This window comes from Dipodomys ordii, unplaced genomic scaffold (assembly GCF_000151885.1).
Source record: "Dipodomys ordii isolate 6190 unplaced genomic scaffold, Dord_2.0 Scaffold135, whole genome shotgun sequence".
In the NCBI taxonomy this organism is placed as follows: Eukaryota; Metazoa; Chordata; class Mammalia; order Rodentia; family Heteromyidae; genus Dipodomys; species Dipodomys ordii.
This window is the reverse complement of record NW_012267351.1, coordinates 2,841,773-2,864,017: the sequence shown is the minus strand read 5'-3', so window position 1 is coordinate 2,864,017 and position 22,245 is coordinate 2,841,773. Positions and strand designations below refer to the sequence as shown.

Genomic DNA, 22,245 nt, shown 5'->3' with positions numbered 1-22,245 from the left:
TAGCTAGGATTACAGATGTGAGCCACCAGTATTGGGCCATCACGTGGGTTTTATCCCTTTAGTTTGCCTCATCTTTACAAACAGTCATTGGCTGAATTGTAGAGGGCCAAGTGACTGGACTAGATTGTTCATATGTGGCTTTGGTGGTGGTGCCCAGGCCCTCTGGTTTAATATTGCCTCGACTGTGCAGGTATCCTGAGGGAGGGTTGTATAACCCTGCTTGGGATAACCATACCTCACTCACTGCTTCTTTTCTCTATACTCAGTGTGTTCTCTGAGATCAGGAAACGAAGAGAGAAATGGCCAGGAGGTTGCTACCCACCCAGGCTCAGGTGAGTGAAGGCAGCTTCCTTTACAGCACATCCAGATGAGAAGTTTCTCTATACATACGTAATGTATATAATGTATAATGTATGTCTCTCACAGATAGATAACTATATATAAGAATCTAGCTTGTCAAATGACTCCAAGCTGTTATACATAATAATTTATAATAATTTATAATTACATATCTCTATATAAGTATAGAGATATATATTCTAAATAAGTGCCCACTGGTTCAGTGAGGTTGCAGAGAAAGAGAAACAAAGCCCTGGGGTAGAGAGGGGAAACCTTTCTGCAGCTGTCTCCTGACAAAGTCTACCTGGTCATACTCAGTGTTTCTTATTGTGAATGTCAGTTCCTCTTTCCTGGGGCTCAGAGATAGCTCAAGGTGATGACAGAATTAGGACCTCCCGAAGTAGAAGGAGTCTCTTTCTAAAATCTGATTTGTATGTCACCAGTAAAGCAAGTCTGGACCAGGGGATTACATATTTCCAGGTTTCTGGATTGAGTGTGGTGGTACATGCCCTGTAATCCCAGTTAGGACAGGAAAACTGGGAGACTAGGATGTAGTTTGAAGTGAACCTATGCAAAATTAGTGAGACCCTGTCTCTAATGCAAAATACAAAGGAGCTGGGGGCATGGTTCAATAGGTAAAGCACTTAACCTAACCTGCTATAGAGCGCTGGGTGCCGTCCCCAGGTTTCGTTTTGTGTACTTCCTGTTTGGCTGCTGTGTGCTTTCTGGGGACATGGTGGCACTCACAGGGGGCACATGATACCTGCATGTCAGCAGAGGATTCCCAGTCTAGAAACACTCACCTGACCCTGAAATCCCCACAGCCCTGGGTGGTGCTGGGGCTGGTTCTCAGGAGTCCCATGGGGCGATTGGGTGCTGTTTCAGGAGTTGGTGACCTTCTGGGACGTGGCCGTGCTCTTCAGCCAGGACGAGTGGTCGCACCTGGATGCTGCCCAGAGACGCTTGTACCGGGAGGTGATGCTGGAGACCCACAGCCACCTGGTCTCACTGGGTGAGCAGCCCTCCTCCATGGGAGCCCATGGACTGGCCAGGGGGACATTTTGGGGGGAGAGTAACCAGAGGTCTGGGTGTGGTCCATTTGAGGAAGGGCTTCCTTGCCCAGAGTTCTGTGCCCTCCTGCAATGAGAGGGAGGCACACAGCCAGGACCCCAACTTTCATCTTGAGACCCCTCCTGGTGTCCCTGAGGGGCCCAATTTTAAGCCCCTCTGACAAACCTCCTCCTCCTCTGCACTGTCCCCTGCACTGCCCCAGCACCAGGGACTCGAGGCTGGACCTCTGCCATGGCCGCTCACGTCTTCTTGTTCACCACAGGGATTCTGTTTTCTAAGCCAAAGGTCATCTCTCAGTTAGAGTGAGCCAAAGACCCCCATACAGTGGGAAATGGGGTGCCTCAAGGCGCATGTCTAGGTGAGTGGCAGAGAGCTTGGGCTAGCTATGGGCCTGGGGAGGCCACATGGGACATACAGGCTACAGGGAAGTGCGCATGCGCTCTCCACAGTTCTGCGCACTTTCCAGGCAGGTTCAGAGGGATGGGGACCCTGCCGGCCTGGAGTGCACTTGGGTCTGGAATGTAGAATGTGTACCAACCACAGGGGGCCAGGTGGAAATGAGCATTGCTGTGCACCTGCACCCACTTCTACTGCATCGATGCGCTAACTAAAGCCACACTAGACCACAGACAGCCGCTTCCTGCCCTGTCTGAACTGTTCTTTCTCACTGCAATTGTCTTTATTTATTTATTTTCTGGTCCTGGTGTTTAAACTCTGGGCCTGGGTGCTGTCCCTGAGCTCTTCAGCTCAGGGTGCACGACCTAACACTTGAGCCACAGCGCCACTTCTGGTTTTCTGGTGGTTAACTGGAGATAAGAGTCTTACAGACTTTCCTGCCTGGGCTGGCTTTGAACCATGAACCTCAGATCTCAGCCTCCCGAGTAGCTAGGATTACAGGCATGAGCCACCGGTACCCAGCTTATTTAAAATTTTTAAAATTGTTATTAGAAAGGTGATGTACAGAGGGGTTACAGTGACATAAGTCAGGTAAAGAGTACATTTCTTTTGGGGCAATGTCACCCTGCAATTGTCTTTATATCAACATTTCTCCTGTGCCTTGTTCCTATGTAGATTTAATCTTTTGACTTCATTGTTTTCCACCACCCCATTTAAAACACCAGCATCGTTAGTTACCCCTAACTGATATTGTCTTGTGTTCCCATCAGCCCATAGCTCTTCTTGGCTGGTTTGGTTACGTATATGAGCTTTGGCCTTTGGCTTGTTCCTTTATCTGTTTTGGTAACTCCTGGAGCCTTGACCTTTCGCATGGAGCAGGTGGGCACCGAGTCAGTTCTGAGCAGGTGTTCATCATGGCTTATTGTTTGGCACTCTGATGAGTCTCAGTTTCCAAGGGCAGCAACCCCTTCACGTCTTATTTGAACCCTTCTGCAATCCTCCCTTGGCAATTACGAGTGCTCTGGCTCATCTGGAAGATAAGCTTGTCCTCAGAGATGACTTAATGCTGATGACCTGGGCTTCGTTGCTCCACTAAGCCCAGCCCCTCATCCTGCAGGAGCATCTTTCTGATTCCTCAGTTTACCTGCTCATCGGTTGCCTTGAGCTTTCCCCACCCCCAGCTTCCTGCTTCTTTCCCCTCTTCCTGTTCCCTTCCTCTCCTAAGATTTCAAGGCTGGCTTTTTGTTTGCTCTCTTTAGGTCTGTTGATGTCACGGTCTGTTTTGTTTGTTTTAGGATGGGAGAGTTTGTTTGAAACCACAGTTTCCAAAGAAGAGAATCAGAAAGGCTTGGACAAACTCAGGGCCGACAGTCCTTCTGACTTCAGGTTGGGAAAAACCTGCAGGAACGGGGATAAGTCAGAGATGCAGCGAGACAAAGAGAGCCCCATTTTCAGCAAAAAAGATCCCGTGAAAGCGAGGAGCTTTAGAGATATGGAACTTGGGAAACCTTTGGGTCCCCAGTCATCATTGATTAGAAAACCTAGAATCATGCCCAGAGGAAGAAAACCGGGTTCCCGGCGCTACTCCGTTCTGTTGGAACACGTGGGAGTGGACGCAGTGCGCAGGCGTTATAAATGTGACCTGTGTGGGAAAATCTTCGTGCACAGCTCTTCTCTGAGCAAACACCAGCGGACCCACAGCGGAGAGAAGCTGTATTCGTGCAAGGAGTGCAGGAAGGCTTTCAGCCAGAGCTCGTCCCTCACGCAGCACCTGCGGGTGCACACTGGCGAGAAGCCGTTCATCTGCCGCGAGTGCGGGAAGGCCTTCAGCTTCACCACGTCGCTCATCGGGCACCGGAGGATGCACACCGGGGAGAGGCCCTACCGCTGCAAGGAGTGTGGCAAGGCGTTCCGAGGCAGCTCCTCCCTCCACAACCACCGGCGCATCCACACCGGAGAGAGGCCCTACAAGTGTCACGAGTGTGGGAGAGCCTTCGGCCAGTGCTCATCGCTCATCCAGCATCACCGGATTCACACCGGGGAGAGACCGTACGAGTGCAGCCAGTGCGGGAAGGCCTTCACCTCCGTGTCCCGGCTCAGCCGACACCATCGGATCCACACGGGAGAGAAGCCCTTCCACTGCGGTGAGTGTGGCAAGGTGTTCAGCTACCACTCGGCCCTCATTATCCATCGGCGAATTCACACTGGCGAGAAGCCGTACGCGTGCAAAGACTGTGGGAAAGCCTTCAGCCAGAGCTCAGCGCTCATCCAACATCAGAGAATCCACACGGGGGAGAAGCCCTACAAATGCGACCAGTGTGGAAAGGCCTTCTCCTGGGTCTCCAGGCTCAATATCCATCACAGGATTCACACGGGCGAGAAGCCGTATCACTGTAAGGACTGCGGGAAAGCTTTCAGCTCCCACTCCGCGGTGAACAGCCACCGCAAAACCCACAGCGGCGAGAAACCCTATAAATGCAACGACTGTGAAAAGGGCTTCAAGCAAAGCTCAGCCCTCGTCCAGCACCAGCGCATCCATACCGGAGAGAAACCGTTCAGCTGCCAAGTGTGTGGGAAAGCTTTCAGACAGAGTTCCTCCCTCATGACCCACACGAGGATTCACACGGGAGAAAAGCCTTACAAGTGCGGCGAGTGTGGCAAGGCGTTCAGTCAGAGCTCCTCTCTCACTAACCATCAGAGGACTCATAATTGAGGAGACCATAGCCACACATGCGGGAGAGCTTCCAGATGCCTGTGACTATCACAGAGATCGGGCTGGAGAGAAAGAGGACAGTTCTCTGAAGTTAGATTCATCACGCATCTCCCCATCCAGGCCAACTTTGGGTATATCAGGCTAGCTTTGGTAAAACACTTCTTTAGAGTTTTGGTTGTTGTCTTTTATACATACATACATACATACATATATATATATATATATATATATATATATATATATATATATCAGTACTGGGGCTTGAACTCAGGGCCTCATACACTTGTTTGGCTTTTCTGCTCAAGGCTGGTGCTCTTATCACTTGAGCCACAGCTTCACTTTGATGACTTAGAGATAAAGAATCTTGAAGATTTATCTGTCTGGGCTGGCTTAAAGTCCAGGCTTCAGATGAATCTAGAATCTTTTTTTTTTCTTTGTTTTTTGAGACTGTATTTATGTGTTAATGCAAACTGGTTATATTAGGAAGAAAAGAAATGTGCACAGGTAACTTGTAGCTACCTCACTGTCCTGAACATTTATTTCTTTAATCCCCTGAAAACAGACTGTGTACTTGTTTGCTGACAAGACTTCCGGGCCATTTCTGTATTTTCTGGTCCCTGTCACTCACCCGAGGAGAGAATCACAGTGAACTGCAGGGATTCTGCATGTGACTTTTCTTCCTAATTACCTGTGCTGACATCTCACTCAGATCTAACATTACTTCAAATCACAGGACACATGGCATTTCCCTTTCTTTTTTCCCCTCAGAAAGAGATTGCCTTTCTTATATTAAATGGCAAAGTGAAAGGTTATTTGGAGAACAACTGCTTTTGCAATTTAATTTAGGGTGTTATTAGAAGGTATCTGAGGGCTCCCAAGCTGTGCCTGCCTCCTGAGCTTTCAAGGTTACAGTGGGAGCTGCAGGAATGCTCAGGAGGTCAGGCCATCCTCCCAGGAAGTAAAGTGAGCCACGCCACTCACCCTACGCACCCCTTTACCCCACCCAACAGTGTTGCCCCTCCTCACACTCTTGACAGCTATAGGCAAAAACCTGGGCTCTGAGTTTGTTTTAATCATCCACAAAAAAGAGAGAGAGAGAACCTGTAGCCTCCAACATTCTCATCCATTTCAGCATGTCTAAAATATGAATTATAACATTAGCAAACTTAAAAGTTGTCTTACAAGTCAGAACTGTTGAGCTTTTCAGAAGTTAACATCTGGATTTGTCAAGTTTATAAGGAACACAAGCTCAAGGGCTGATAGAGCTTTATAAAACAAAATGCTTTTTTTTCTTCTCCAGGGAAGTTAAAAAAATTAGAAATGGTGCTGTTGGTTATAGAACATAAGCAGAGCCGGAATTCTCTTTAGCTCTTGTGTTCTGGGAGTGAAGAGTCAGTTTCAGACCTGTAAGGAGCAGAAATATACCCTGTTCCCCCACCCCCTTCTAAATTCTCCCAACTACTCCAGGAGGGAAGATTCTAGAACGCTTCCTTCCCCCAAATATAGTAGTCATAGAGAAGTTAGGTCTGAGTTTAAAATTCCACTACAAAATTATTTAATGTTATCTGTCATGGGCCCATTTGGGGGCTTGGCTGAACAGTTCCTATTGTCTAATTGGTTTCTACTCTGCTGGGCTGGATGTCAATGGTGGCTGGCAGTTGGTAATGGCTACAGATTCTGGGCTCAGTTGAGTTACTCCATGGGGCTGGGGCTTCTCACAGGAGGGCAGCTGGTATCTGAGAGTGCATGCTGAAAGCTGGCATCCCCGAAGATCTCTCTGTATATGGTGAATCTTGTAAAGCAGCTTTGGAACTCTGATGAATTTGACTGGCTAAACGTGAGACGGATTTGGCCCAGATACAAGAGATGCTTGAATTGGTAGGGCATGGTTCATTGGGTGGAGGGCATCGTTGGGGACTGGTTTCCCCATAAACAGAATTTGGGGGTAATGAGGCAGTGTGAGGCATAGAAATGGCTTGAAGAGGAGCACAATCTTACTGCTTGGTTCTTGTTCAGGAGCAGAGCTGTCCAGGCCAGTCAGAGCAATTGTGGAAAGTCAATCTGTGTATTAGTAAATAATTAGTATATTAATTTGATCCAATGGTTCTTTTTTTGGGGGGGGGAGGAGAATGTTGAAGAATAAAACATCCTAATGCCCCATCACTTTGTTGAAGCAACACCAAGCATAAGATGAAATGGGCTCAGAGATTGCACCCATCCTCTTTGTCTATAGATTTTCTTTGCCTGAGTTGTCTTTGTTTCAGACAAGCTTGTTCCAAATTTAGAAGAAGAGAAATGTGTCCGTTTTCATGGCTTCCTTAAGTGGTCATTTTTAAAGCAACCTGATAAAGCAAAAAATGCTTTAACGTTTTTTGATGTAGTTGACAAGTGGAGGATTTAGAACATGTCATCTTCAAGAACACCAAAGTGATGTTCTGATTATTTCCAGTTCTGGCCACCTATCATCCATAGCTCCAGAAAGGGCCATTGGCTTGTCTTACCTATGACCACAAAGTGCCCAGAGCTGGAATGCATACGTTCCAATCCTGGTCTGTACCTCTAATCTGGCTTTGATCCAGGTTTAAGTGTTAACCACTGAATCCTCAGTGCAAAAGGATCCCCTGCTTCTTGGCTATTACAAAGTATGCTGCCCTCAAAATCAATAGTGCCAAGATGTAAACAGAGACCAGAGTTAGAGGACAAGGAGTCGGTCACCTTGCTATAATATGTAATTAGTGCTAGATGGACAGAATGTAACTTAAAAAACAACAACAAACTCCCCTAAGCAATATGTAAATTAATTTGAATGAGATACAGCAGGTGCAGTGTATTTAAAAGAACAAGGAGGAAAATGTACTCACCAAGGTTAGGAGACTATATGGCCTCAAGAGTGTTCTTTGGATGGTCATTGTGCAAAGGAAGAAATATGACACATGAAGAATGAGCATTAGAGCTGGGGATATGGGTCAGTGGTTGAGCCCAAGGCTGTAGGTTCATTCACATCCATCTACAGTAGGCAGCAAATTCAGGTTTGGCTCCTTGGAACTTTACGGACTTTCCCCCCAGATATGTTTAATCTGTAATTGGTGGAATGCACAGATGCAAGAATTTGTGGCGACAGATGGCAGACTATAGGAAGATCAAAACCTTTGCAAGTGTGAAGCATTTGCAATATAGGAACATAAACTTAGAACCATCTAAGTGAGAATGCTGAAAATAAATTCAAGAAAATGCCTTGAGAGAATAAGCTAAACATCAGTTACGTGAGTATTGAGTTAATAATTCTCAAGAAGTAGCTATGGGCCAGTGCAGTGTCATCCAGCGCACCTGTAATCCCAGCAACTAGGAGGTGGAGGCCGGCTAGCCTGGGCTACATTAGTCAGTACTGGGCTACCAAAGCAGCTCCTGTGAGAAACCCCCTCTGCTCCCAAAATATGCCTCTGATCCCACCCGTTTGTACACAGTAGGTTAGTACAAATACAATCACGTGGAGGCTGCACAAAGACTGGCCGGTTTTGTTTAGTCAGATCCCTTTGCCAGCTGATAAAAACCAGTGTGCATCTTCTGGGTGCTGTCCCTCATCTCGGCCCGCGTCCGCCCTGCTTCGCACCGCAGCCGCACGTGGCCAGGGCTTTTCAGCGCTTCCCGGAAGTGGGTTGGCCGCGGTGCCCTCTGGGAAGTGTAGTCGGGAGGCCCGCTGCACCCCGGGAGTTGTAGTTCTCCAGGCCTTTGACCGGGTTAGCGGGTTGGGGGCGTGGGGGGGGGAGAGGGAGCTGGTGGCCGCTTTGCGGGGGCTCTTGGCACCGGTGATCCCCACTTTTGCGGGGCGGCTGAAAGTGAGGCGACTGCATCCTCTGGACCGCGGTGGGAGCCGGCGTGTATCTGTGTGAGTGGGGCGACGTGCGCGGCCTCGGCCGGGTGGCGCCACAGGCCCGGCGCGGCGCGGCGCGGGTTCTTGCGGGCGGTGCGGGGTGGGGGGGACCCGAGGCCGCCGTGCGCCCCTCGGGCCGCGCGGGCACCGGGCCGCCGCGGGGAGGGAGCCATCCCCGGGAGGCGCGGGGTGTCGGGGTGCCCAGGGACCGGGGGCCAGGCCGTCTTTTGTGATTCTTAGCACATAGAACTCAGGAAAGCAACAATAGTTGCTCCCAGCCGAGCGCGGCCTTGTGCGGGACCCGCGGGGCGAATTCACCCGATTCATGCGTTTCCTGCGCGGGTGAGTGCTCGGCCCCGAGCTGTTCCTGTGTGGGGACAGGAGCGGGACCAGGTCATCAGCTGGAATCGGAAGGAATGGAGGCTTGTGTGGGAAGCTGCCTGTCTCCCCTACTAAACCTTTCTTGTTCTTCTTTGTGTCTCTGGGCAGATCGGAACTCTGCAGTCATTGGGATCCCCTAGTCCCCAGTGTGCAAAATTGTAGTAGCCATACAGTCCTCTGTCTGCAGGTGCGGGGCTCGCGGAGGACACCATACGGTTGTGTTCGTACCAGGGGGGTGGCAGATTCTGCACTCCTGGCTGCGACTCTAGTCCTGGCTTCTGTAGGCCAGGCTCCACTCTCCTCCAACTTGCACGAGGAGGGAGAGGAAGGCCATTTGAGAGTTGGTACCAGTGGGGCCAGCAGGGCAACCGAATGGCAATCTAGTGCATCCTGAAGGGCTGCATACCCTGGGCGAGACAGGAAGGCCAGATGCAGATCCAGACAGCGCGGTTGGGAGCATTTAATGGGGAGACAGTAGCACTTCCTGTGGGGTCATTCGAGGTTCTGACTTGAGGCAGAGAGAGAAGGGGGAGGCAGGTGAGCAGGCTGAGGATGCACTAGCTGTGTGGCACAGTGCCACTCCTGGGAAGTTCAAGTTCATGGTGACAGTGTGGAGTTGAAAGCTATCCAAGGATCCTTAATATACCTGTAGATGAGCCCTAGTTTGTGTAGAGGAAGCTAATAGGCCTTTATATTAGAGCATCGCTGTATGGAAAATAGAATACAGGGAGGTGGAGGTTGGTAAACTGGCTTGGTTGACTTTCTTCTCGCTTGCTTTGCATTATTTAGGGGGCTGCTTTCTTGGGATTCAACGGCCATTGTGGGTGGTTGTAACCTCCTCCTTCTAAGTCATCCCTCGATTTGAGACTTCCTCACACCCCCTTTTTCCTCCCTAGACCTTCCTTGGCAGCACTCAGTGCTGCTCAGCTCTGACAGGGACACTAAGAAGTAAAGAATGGCTGCGGCTTTGCTTCCAGCTCGGGTGACAGTAAGTGAATCTTGTCTTTGTATGAATTGCCTTTTGGGTTCAAGGAGTGAATGTGTTTCCCTTGGTTGACCAGACATTTTTCTATCCACACCCACAAACACTACAGAGAATCTAGAGCCTGACACTTCTCTCTTTCCTCATGGAAACCCCATCCTTTCCCCAACACCAGTTCCCTTCCTGGTTGCCTCTTTTCTGTGGATTTTCTGTTCTGCCATACCCCAAGGCTTCTGTTGTTCTCCACTGCCTGCTTTTCTGAAATGTGGCAGTAGCCCACGAGTTGCAGATGTGAACTTGAACTTGACCAGGTAAGTTTTAATTCACACTAGGGATTTGACCATGGCCAGTGATGGTATGTATGTCTTTGAATCTCTCGGGGGGGGGGTAAATTATATCTGTAGCTCTTAATAGCTCTAAACATTATTAGTGGTCCAACCACAAATGTAGCTGCTGCATGCCAGGTTCTGCGCATTACAATATATATATAAATTAATCTTTTCATCAGTTAACTCATTAAGTTCTCACCTGAAGACTGGATCTGCATTTTACAGAGCCATACAAGCTAGACTGATTCCAAATAAGACTATCCACACTGTAGTGTTAGACTCTGAGAAAGAACAAATAAGTGAACAGCTGGGTACTGGTGGCTCATACCTGTAATATCCTTGCTACTCAAGAGGCTGAGATTCGAAACCAGCCTGGGCAGATATGTCCAGAAGAGTCTCATCTCCAGTTAACTACAAAAAGCTGGAAATAGAGGCACTAGCTCAAATGGTAGAGTGCCAGCCTTGGGTGAAAACAGCCAACGGAGAGTTCAAGCCTTAGTACCAGCATGCATGTGCGCACGCGTGTGCGCACACACACACACACACACACACACACACACACAGAGTATGGTACAATTAAGATATTGACAAATATTATGTTAGTGTAGCCACCTTGGCTGATGCATTACTTTACCAACAGCCTGTCCTCACTAGCTGGGCTTTGACTCTTTTAATTACAATGAAGTGAATGGTTTAGAAAGCCAAGATGCAGACACAGCAAAATGCAAGGCAAAGCGGAGCCCAGCAGTGACCTGGGCTCTGGCCTAAAGGTGAAAGGGAAACACTTCACTCTCTAGACTCTCCCAAGCTGGGCAGGCTTCCTTCGTTTCCACTGAAGGAAGGGTGTGCCATTTGGTTTGTGGGTTGAAGCCAGTTTATGTGGCTAACTCAGTACCTACCCCTGTGGTTGTCTTGGGGCCCCAGGATCCCACCACAGGACTTGTCAACTGACACCTGAGGCAAATCTCTCTCTGCTGTGTCAGAAAAATTAAATAGCAAACAGGCCTAACTTGGGGGGGGGATGAGGTATTTGCAGATTTTATAAAGATCTGTTTCCATGGAAAGTATAGTTTCTCAGCTGGAAAAAAAGACATACAACTTTGTACTGATTGTGTATGTTATAGTCTTAGGTACATTTTTTTTTTGTCTGTAGTAGTTTGATACCTCATTTTGGTATTAGCACTTTATTGACTGTGTTAGCACTTTATTTTTAGAGGCTAGTTAGCGTACACTCATCCGGCTTTTCCTAGTGGTGCCACACCTTCTCCCAGCTGGCACGGTCAGTAGCAGCCGTGACTGCACCGCCAGCACTTACAATGGGAGCCACACACTTGACTTACAAATGTGCGGGACAGATTGCCACCCTGCCCCTCTTATTGAGTATATTAGAATAGCGAATGGCAATCCGCAGGATCTCAGCTTCCTGAGTAGTTGGGATTACAGACGGGGGCCACTGGTGACTGGCTTTGTCCTTGGGGTTTTTTTTATGAGGTCAAGGAGATTCCATCAACACTTGACATGCATACATTCATTACAAACACTAATGAATACTATTATTTTACCATTTTGTGACTGAGTTTTTTTTTTTTTGGTCAGTCGTGGGCTTGAACTCTGGGCCTGGGCACTGGTCCCTTAGCTCTTCAGCTCAAGGCAAGTGCTCTACCACTTGAGCCACAGCGCCACTTCCCGGTTTTCTAGCAGTTTATTGGAGATAAGAGTCTCACGGTCTTTCCTGCCCGGGCTGGCTTTGAACCACGATCCTCAGATCTCAGCCTCCTGAGTAGCTAGGATTACAGGCGTGAGCCACCGGCGCCTGGCAATGAGTTTGTTGTTTTTTTTTTAATGTCTCTTTTGCTGTTGGAATTTTCCTTAACCTGCCCTCATTTCCCTAAATGTATTCGGATTTTTTATTTTACTCTATTCCTTCATTTAAGTTGTCTTTTGAGTGTAAGGACAACTTGCCTAGATACTTTGAAAGATGCTGGGCTGGAATTTTCACTCGCTGTCAGTGGGGACTTTTTTTTTCTTCTTTTCCTCACAGCATGTGACATTTCTTTGATCCCAATGGCTAGTTCCTAAACAGTTAACTGGTATTTACGTGGAGAGCTGACTTGAAAATTTTGGGCTCCTGAGATTTGGGGGAGGGGATGGGGTTGTGCTTGAATCCTGGCGATGAAGGCGGCAGCGCAGGTGAGTGGCACTGGTTTTCATCCTAGGAGTTGGTGACATTCAGGGACGTGGCCGTGCTCTTCAGCCGGGACGAGTGGTCGCAGCTGGATGCCGCCCAGAGACGCTTGTACCGGGAGGTGATGCTGGAGACCCACAGCCACCTGCTCTCACTGGGTGAGCATCGGAGCTCCCTTCTTGGGGTGCTGGGAGTGACGCTTCCATGTCGCTCCATGTGCCCCGCGCCTCTGCCCTCCCTTCTCAGTCTGCTCCTTGGCTAGCTTGAGATGCTTAGATCAGGATATGTAGATGTCCTTGGGAAGCACAGCAGCCCCCCCTGCTCACTGAATCCTTTCTGAAGTAAAGCCTGCGTCCTGTTCTATGCCAGCCAAGGAGGGCACTGCCAGGCTGGCCCTGGTGGCTGAGCGCAGGATCTGGATGTGAGTTCTGTCCGCTCCCTCCTTTCGCCTCCCTTCAGATTCTATTTCCTTCCCCTCGGGCAGGGATTTCAGCGTCAACGCCTAAGGTGATTTGCCAGTTGCGACAGGGAGAAGATCCCAGCATGGAAAGCGAAGACTCCAGGGACACTTGTGGAGGTGAGCGGGAGATGGGAATCCAGCATCCGGGAGCCTGTGCACAGATGGGCAGGTCGCGAAGCAGCAGTTCCGAGACTGGGCCCCATGGAGAGACTTAGGGTCCCTTGTGTTTGATTTCAACTGCAGGGTTTATTTAAGTACTATGGTCACCTGATTGCTGTGGTGTAATCCACGTGCAATTGTGGCTCACATGAGGAGAGCCATGTTTTAACTCCCCCCCCCCCACACACACACCTTACGAGCTACTCAAGCTAACGTTCCCGTGGAATCAGAGCTGAGCTGTGGGTTGGCGCGCAGTTCAGAACTCCAAGACATCTTTGTCCTGTGTAGCTCACAGATTTCCTGACTTCAGAGAGTGCTGTTCTGGTGGTAGCACGTTAGAAGATTTGACCATGCATTTCTCCTCCAATCACATAGTAAGGAGAAAGATGTGGCAGGGCAATAGGAGAAAATTGTTACTCCTCCAGTCCTGACAGGCCCATGGCTGACTTACTCCCCCTCTTTCCTTCCCTCACTTTTTTCCTCCCTCCCTTCTTCCTTCCTTCCTTCCCCTCCTCCCTCCTCCTTCCTTCCTTTCTTCCTTCCCTTTTTTGGTACTGAGGTTTGAACTCAGAGTGTCATGCTTGCTAGGTGGATGTTCTAACTCTTGATCTACACCCCTACCTCTTTTTTTATTTTTTGGGTAGGGTCTTGATTTTTTTTTTTCCCAAGCCTGACCTCAAGCCACAATTCTCTCATGTCCTCCCAAGTAGTTGGGTGGAATTACAGGTGCACACCATGGTGCCCAGCTCATTGATTGAGTCTGGTCTCACTTTGCCTGGGCTGGCTTCAAAGTACGAGCCTCTGGATCTTTGCCTTGAGTAGCCAGGATCACAGGCCTGAGCCCACTCTGCCTGGCCCTTTTTCTTCTTTAAAAATCAGCCTTTTGGACTTAGGTGAAATACAGTTGACAGAGAAATACAGTTGCTCTAGGACTAGGATAAGTTTTAAACCCCAGCATGTCTTTTAACTGCTTCCCCTTTAACAGACATAAGATATGTGATTCCGATCACACAGGGAATCACAGCTTGTAAGAAAAACAACTCAAACATTTGAAAGTGGTGTGGTGTGAACGGGAAGAAGGCTTATGTGCTCGCTGGAGCCCCTGGGGTTCGGCTGGAGCTGGCCACCTGCCCTTGCTAAGCCTGCTCCGGGGTCCCCATCTCTCAGGCCGCAGGCCCTGTACTTCCGGAGTCACATTATCCAGGGTGTCCTCCCTCCCTGCTCCTGAGCAGGGACCTCATGGCACATCTGGCCGTCCACGGGCCCCATCCATGTCTGCTCTGGAGGGCATTGGGCCTCCTCTGGGCTGCTGCCAGCCCCCCGCCCTGCTGAGGCAGGCATACCTCTGCCCGGCAGAGCGGGGAAGCCCTCACCCTTCCCATTCATTTCAGATTTCAAGGTGGAGCCTGGGAAAGAAGCCACACGACCGGAAGGAAGGTCTGGAGGGCTGCTAAAGAAAGAACCCCTGCAGCCCGGGGGCCCCGCGCTGCCCTTGGGAAGGACCGTGCATGCAGCAGCGAGCGTGGCGGGGCGGGAGCGAGTGAAGCGCCCGGCCCCACGCCAGCAGGGCCTGCGTGGAGTTGGCAGCCCGGGCGCCGGGGCGAGGCCCTCCTCGCTGGGCAGCGCAGCGCCGGCGTCCACGCCCAGCGTGCCCACCGAGAGGATCCCCAGCCTGTACCCCGCTCTCGGAGGACGGGCCCTCCCCCAGGCTCTCGAGCTCACGGGATGCTTCCAGATTTCCCCCCGGGGCCGGCCTCACGCGTGCCGGGAGTGCGGGCAGAGCTTCAGCCAGAGCGCTCACCTCCTGGAGCACCAGGGGCGGCTGCACGGCGGCGGCGGCGGCGGCGCGGGGAAGGCGCACGGGTGCGGCGAGTGCGGGAAGGCCTTCAGCCACCGCTCGTCGCTGCTGGCCCACCAGCGGGTGCACACCGGCGAGAAGCCCTACAAGTGCGGCGAGTGCGGCAAGGCCTTCGGCAGCAGCTCCACGCTCATCAAGCACCTGCGGGTGCACACGGGCGAGAAGCCCTACCGCTGCCGCGAGTGCGGGAAGGCCTTCAGCCAGTGCTCCACGCTCACGGTGCACCGGCGCATCCACACCGGCGAGAAGCTGTACAAGTGCGGCGAGTGCGCCAAGGCCTTCAACTGCCGGGCCAAGCTGCAGCGCCACCTGCGCACGCACACCGGCGAGAAGCCCTACCGCTGCGCCGAGTGCGGCAAGGGCTACAGCCAGCTGCCCTCGCTGGCCGAGCACCAGCGGCTGCACACGGGCGAGCGGCTGTGCCCATGCCCGCAGTGCGGCCGCACCTTCACGCGCACCGCCGCGCTGGCCGAGCACCAGCGCCTGCACGCCGGCCAGAAGCCGCACCAGTGCCCCGAGTGCGGGAAGACCTTCAACCAGCACTCGTCCTTCAACGAGCACCGCAAGCTGCACACGGGCGAGAAGCTGTACACGTGCGGCGAGTGCGGGAAGGCCTTCGGCTGCAAGTCCAACCTGTACCGGCACCAGCGCATCCACACCGGCGAGAAGCCCTACCAGTGCCGGCAGTGCGGCAAGGCCTTCAGCCAGTACTCGTTCCTCACCGAGCACGAGCGCATCCACACCGGCGAGAAGCTCTACAAGTGCCTGGAGTGCGGCAAGGCCTACAGCTACCGCTCCAACCTGTGCCGGCACAAGAAGGTGCACACCAAGGAGAGGCTGTACAAGTGGAAGGCGTACGGGACCCCCTTCCTGTACGGCGCCGCCCTGACGCCCTATCACAGGTTCGCTTCCTCCGACGACCCCGCGGTGCTCCCCGGGCCGTGAGCACAGGCGCCCTCCTGGGGCTCCAGACACCCCCTTCCCTCCCCCAGGAACCCTTCGTGGTGGGGGGTCCCAGGCTGCTGCCCTAACTGTGGCCTGTTTGATAGCCCCCACTGAACGACGGGATTCCTAAAAATCCAGCCACCTTTGGAAACTCATAGGAAAAGTGGAGGAAGGCCTTGCTTCTTCGAAAAGCCCACGTTGTAGTGGATCGTGGGTTCTCTTTCCAAGAGGCAGCTTCTGGAGGTGGATAAGGTGACTGCCCACCGGCGCTCTTTTACTACATGCCAAGGACGGAAGCAGTTCATTCAGCCTGACCTTCTACGGGGTGAAACCCGGGCCTTTCATGGTTTGCTCCATAAGCAGCATAGATGTGTCAGCGCATCTGTACGTACAGCCATGTAGGGAAGGCGTGGACACTGATCTGTCCATCAAAAGTCCAGTGCACACCACGAGTAAGCAAGTAATGTTTCTTACATGGCCACGCATTTGGCCCATCCAGAGTCCCGTGTGCAGGGCTTTTGAGCTGACTGGTGGGCTCAGCAGAGTTGCTTCGTGCCAACAGTGCAACACATGGTGATGGCTATGACGTCACAGTAGCAGTGATGTCACTGTATGCACATAGGCAAGTGCACAGAGTGGTGGAATACTTTTTTCCCCCCAAGTCGTTGATGAAAGAAAAAAATTAGTCTTACGAATTTAGAATTTTGTTTTGTACAATGTAAACGTTGGTCAAAGGGAGACTCTTGGTTTTGCTTTCCTCTGTTATTTCTTAAGTAGTGTGGTAGTCTTAGCATAGTGCACCGTAGAGGGTGGGTAGGGTGACGTGCAGCTGTAGGTCTCAGGGCCTGTTACGGAAGGTCAGCATCTGATACCGTCTCCCATGACCCATGGGAGAGATTCCGTTCACTATGGCTTTTGCTTGGTTGTGTTGTGGCCTGGTTCAACGCCATCGCAGTAACCTAATCCATTTGGTTTTGCCTTTTCAGCTTTCCCTTTATTTGAGTCTTCATTACTGACTTAAAACCAGATTTATTTTTTCGATAGCTCTCTGGTTGTAGCTATGTTTATGACAGTCCTTAAATCCTCAGAGCCAGTGTGAGGGCCCAGAGGGTGCTGCTCGGGGTGTTTCTCATGCAACATTGCCCCTCTAGTGTGAATCTTGGAGGAATTCTGGGTAACGTTATAGATGAATATTTTATGATTAAACAATCTGTTCATCCCTTTGATATAGCCCCTCACCCCAGGCCTATTTCCTGACCATCGTAGTTGGAACTGTTTTAAAATGGTTCTACTGCAATTAATTACACCGTCACACCGTCTGTCTGAGAATGGTTTTAGAATGAAGCCGTCTCAGCATTCATCAGGATGGGTTTCTTCATTGACTTGGTTTAGCTAAACAGAAGGAGTCCCTTTATCTATTTAAATACATATTTACAAGGGAAATGAGGCTTTTCACAACTGACCTCAAAACCCCCATGTGGTGCCAATAGCAGTGGGCATGTGTAGTAGAACAATCTGGCTTTCTAGATAGCATTCCTGCTAAGAGGAAGCTGAGTTCTTGGAGATGTGGGTGACTCCAATGTGGAAGTAGTGGGCCTAACTTAGCTTTTCCTGAATGAAAACACAAGATAGCATTTGAGGATTATTGGAGTCACATCAGAAGAACAAAGAGACCCACTCTTTTGAAAGCATTCCCAACAGCCAAATTTAGGGAAATTTGAACATCACAAAGATTTATCACTAGGATTGTTTTTAATACACTAAGAAGAAGAAAAGCATAATGATAAAAACAGATAAAACAAGCTCATCTTTCAAATGTATACAGAAGAATTTAAGAAAACGACCATTTTACAATCCTTAATGTAATTAAATCTAGAACAACTCAAGGGATAGTAAAAAAAAAAAAAAAAAACACTAGCTGAAAAAAAAAATGTAAGGAACTCTGTGTAGATGATGGCGGACATTTACAGATACCAGTTGGCATAGTGAGGCATGCCTGTAATCCCAGCACTTAGGAGAAGTGGAGGCAGGAGGATTGCAAGTTTAACGCCAGTCTTTGCTACACAGCAAAATCCTTACTCAAAAATAAATAATGAAACAACCCACAGACACCAAGTAGATTTGGTTTTATAACTGGCTGAGTGTCACTGCTTATGTGGAGGGCTGACATGTGACTTTTAATGAGTGACATGTAGAATAAATCCCACCATAATTGTTTATGATACACTGCCAAAATGTCTAATGAAAAGAATCTATTAAAGATCTTTTATCTGAACTTCCTAATCACAAGGAATCGAGTAATAAGTTGAATTATAGGGCCATACACAAATCCAGAGTCTGGAACATTGTAAAAAGATGACTGATCTGGCCATATAATCCTCTATTGGGTTCTGATCCAGAAAAACAATAGAAACTCTAGAAGGCCTCTGGGCTATTTAGGAGCTATGAAGATGGAACGGGCATCAGATGATGTAGTGGTTCGATGTCTTGAACAGGCGACGGTATTGGGTTAGTAGCATTGTTTTTAGGAGATGCATGCAGAAGATTTTAGGTTTAAAAAGTCGTGATGTTGGCAGGGTATTTTCAAGTGAGTATGTAAGAAAATTAACTTGTGGGGCCTTTGTGGTAGATGTAGAGATATTCATGTTAAAAGCTTGTCTGGATGTTTAAGAATTAATAAAAATTGAGGCAAAGTGACTTACGAAGGACCATCAGATTTCACCCCGCATTGTCTCAGGGAGCTCTGCTTCAGGAGCTCTGTACTGCTACTGGATAGAGCTGTTGTGTGGGGCAGCTGGGGACCCCACAACATGGTGACAACAGGCCGTTTTGGGGAGGGAAGTGGTTTAAAGCAAGAGCATCCGGAGCTCCTGGGCATTCATATGGTGAGAATGGTGGAGGCTGACAGTGTCTTCACCTCTGAGAGAGGGGAACCCTCGTCTCTGCCAAGAAGAACTGTGGGCCACCCAGGGCCAGGACACCCCCATTGCTTTTCCTTCTTTCCCTCTCTCCCTGCTACGTGGGCCTGGAGGTGATATGTCCACCAGATGTGAGGCAGAGCAGCACCTGAACCCTTGGATTTCTAGCCAGAGCTTAGGAACACAGAGGACTCAGGAGCTGGAAGGTGCTGGGCTGGTGGCAGAGACGAGGAGACTCCAGTCATCTGTCAGAGCCGCCTGTGTGATCAGGACTCGGCCTTGATCCGCATGTGTGCAGATCACCCCTCAGCTCACTGGCTGCGTGAGAAAAACGGCATCAATCTTAGAAGCACAATCCACAGGAGGATTGGAACTGGTGACCAAGCTAACCTGGTCAATTGCCTGCTTAGAAAAAAAAAATCAAAACATTTCCCAGAATTAGTCATAGTCTTAAAATCGGCAAAATGCCCAGGATGCAAGGCAGAATTACACATAATAGATAAAGCAGGAAAATGCCCACCATTGGTTAGGAAGGAGATAAAGACACTTCAAGGTGATATATGTTGGAATTATGAAACAAAGACTGGTGGGAATGTTTTAGATTGACACTTGGTTGTACATATTTAGGGAGTGTAGTGTGATGTTTCGACTCACTTCAAACCCCAGTATTGTAAAAAAGAAAACAAGAGATCTTAGCCTAGTAAAGTGGATCCACCAAAACCTCAGGAATAACATTTTCCTGATGATCAACCATGTGATTAAAGTTAGGAACAAGATACTATGTCCTATTCACTATCATACTGCCAGTCTGCACGAGGCAGGAAGCAAGAGGCCTTTAGATCAGAAAGGAAGAAGGGAAAGTGGTCTTGCATCAATTTTCCATTCTGAAAACCCAAAGAAATCTACAAAACGCAAAATGAATGAGTTTAGTCAGACAACAAGATAATCAGGTTAACACGTGTCCATCTTTCACTTGCATCAAGCAATCAAAATGAGCTCAAGCAAGATACTCCATTTGTAACTTTTGAAAAAGGACAAGAAAGCAAATGACAGAAGTCTAAAACACCGAACCAATGCCAGTCTGAGAAGGACTAAGTTAATGGACACACAGACTATGTAGAGGTCTCTGTAGTTAATAGACTTGGCAATTCTGATGTGTTGAGACAGATGTAATATCATTCTTGTAACGAATGTAATAATATGCTTAATAGACAAGCCAGCCCTAAAAACTTGTATGGAAAGAAAAGAAAATTTAAAAAGCAGAGGAATAGTTCTGAAAAGCAGAATCAAGTTGAGTGGTGGTGTAACTTTCACAGTGCTGTCATAGTAAGAGCTGACACTGGAGAATGGAGAGCCGGAGAGACCATTGGAACAGAGAGAGAGACCAAGAACTGACTGAGGGGCTTTCAAAACTTGGCCCTGAGGGTTTAGGAGTGTGATAGAGCGTCATACCAGCCCTTGAGTGGGGGCTGGGCTTAGGGACTCACTTTGAATGACTAGAATGCAGGTAGATGAGAAGACATGCCATGGAGAGATTTGGTTAAAGACTGGCTTCTGTTTGGGGGAATGTGTCCTTTGGAAGCTGGCTGTCATGAGGATAGCTGGTAGAGAATTTTGTGTGGTCAGTGAAGTGTGGGACTGACTGGCAGTCAGCCAAGAACTGAGGCCTCTAACAATATGGGATATAGATCCTCCCGTACTAACTGGAGACTGGACCTTCGGGAGATGACTAGGCCAGGAGGGCTCTGACCTCATGAATGGATTCAGCCATTATTGATGCATGACAGGTGTTGGGGACTTCTAAGACATGGGCCCTGCTTGGAAGCAATAGATCATTGGTGCCTTTGAAAGGTCTATGTCTCTCTCTCTTTGCCTTGCCAGAGGCTTAGAAGCCACTGGGCCACACAACCATGGACTGCAACCTCTAAGACCTTGAGCCAAAATGAACCTTTCCTCCTTTTAAGCTCCTTTTTGCAGGTGTTTTGTCACAGTGATGGGAGGCTGACTGCCGCATCAGACCTGCAAGCCAGACTACAGCTCTAGCCACCAGCCTGCCTGCAACCTCGCATGACACACTGCAGAAGCACTCATCTAAACCGCTCGCTATGGCCTTCTAAGTCTCAGACACTGCCCACGAACCTGCGAAGTTTTGAGGAGACACTTTGTGATGCAGCAGTGGCTGACTAGTACAGAACTAGTATCTGAGGGTGGGTTGCTGCCATAATGAAAACCCAAAATGGGGTGGCGTTGGACTGGGGCACCCTAAAATTTTAAGTTGTATTTTTTTAGATCCAAATATGCGTTGTCTCTTAAGACTTCTTTGACCCATGTTCTATTTAGAACTGTGTTGCTCAGCCACCCCTTCTCCCATTTTTTTTTGTTACTGATTTCTAGTTTAGTTCAGTTTGGTCTGATGGCGTACTTTATATGACTTCTATTCTTTTAGATTTGTCGGAGAGATGTTTTATGGTTCAGAATTTGGTTTATATGTTGGTGAATGCTTCAAGTAAGCTTGGGAAGATTGTGCATTTCATTTCTTCTACTTGTCCTTCTCTTGTTCCTCTTCTGTTTCTTCTTCCATATCCCCTGCTCTTTCTCCTTTAAAAATAGCTCTCTTCTGAGGATCGTGGTTTGAAGACAGCCTAGGCAGAAAAGTCTGTGAAACTATTATCTCCGATTAGCCATCCCCAAACCAGAAGTGGCGCTGTGGCTCAAGTGGCAGAGTGCTAGCCTTGAGCACAAAAGCTCAGGGACAATGCCCAACTCCTGAGTTCAAGCCCCTTGACCATACCCCCCCCTAAAAATTCTTTTGAACTTATCTTTCCTGTTTGACTGAAACTTTTGTATCCTTTGGCCATCACTTCCCAATACCCCCCATTCCCTGCTCTCCTATCCTCTAGTACCCAAAACTTCCCCTGTCATGGCGGCGAGTTCTGTTTGCAGGTTACACATGAGTGCTATCGTGTGGCGCTTTGTCTCTTTGTGCCTAGCTTATTTCACGTTGGGTTCATCTATGTTGTTGCAAATGACAGGATTTCTTTCCTTTTTTTCAGGACGCCTCACATTCCATTTTGTATCCACACTCCATTTTCTGTGTCCATCACTGATAGACACAACATTGATGCCATATCTTGTGCGCTTGTGACCAGTGCTGTGGTAAACTCGGGGGGCGTAGTATCTCTTCAGCATACTGAACTGCTCCTCCAGGTACACACCCCAAGTTGGGATGGCTGGATCTCTCCTGCTGCTACTGATTTATGTCTTTTCTAAGTATCAGGGAAGGTTCAGCTGATAGATGATGCTTTTGAGTCCAATGATGTTCTTGTTGAGTTTCTGCCCGCTTGGTCCATCAGTCAATGACAGAGAAGTACTGAAGTGCTGATGGGTCCATTTCTCCTGCAATCGACTCCCTGCTCTGTGGCGCTTGGCCTCCATAGTAGGGATTGCTTTGATGTCATTGAGAATTTACTTCTTTATCACTGTGTAATTCCTCTGTGCCCCTGCTTAACCATTGGTCGTAAAGTCTGATTCAAAATGAACACAAGGATGAAATGAATAGAAGGCATCCAGCTCTCTCTGGTTTGTTTTTGCTGTGTTTCTGTATTATAAGGTCTTGCACATGCTGGCCACTCATTGTC

General features: G+C 49.2%; 1 pseudogene; it reads left to right on the top strand.

The window, feature by feature from the left end:
* LOC105996764 overlaps positions 1 to 15,715 on the top strand; it is a 55,080-nt pseudogene extending 39,365 nt beyond the window's left edge.
* The last annotated feature ends 6,530 nt before the right edge of the window (positions 15,716 to 22,245 follow it).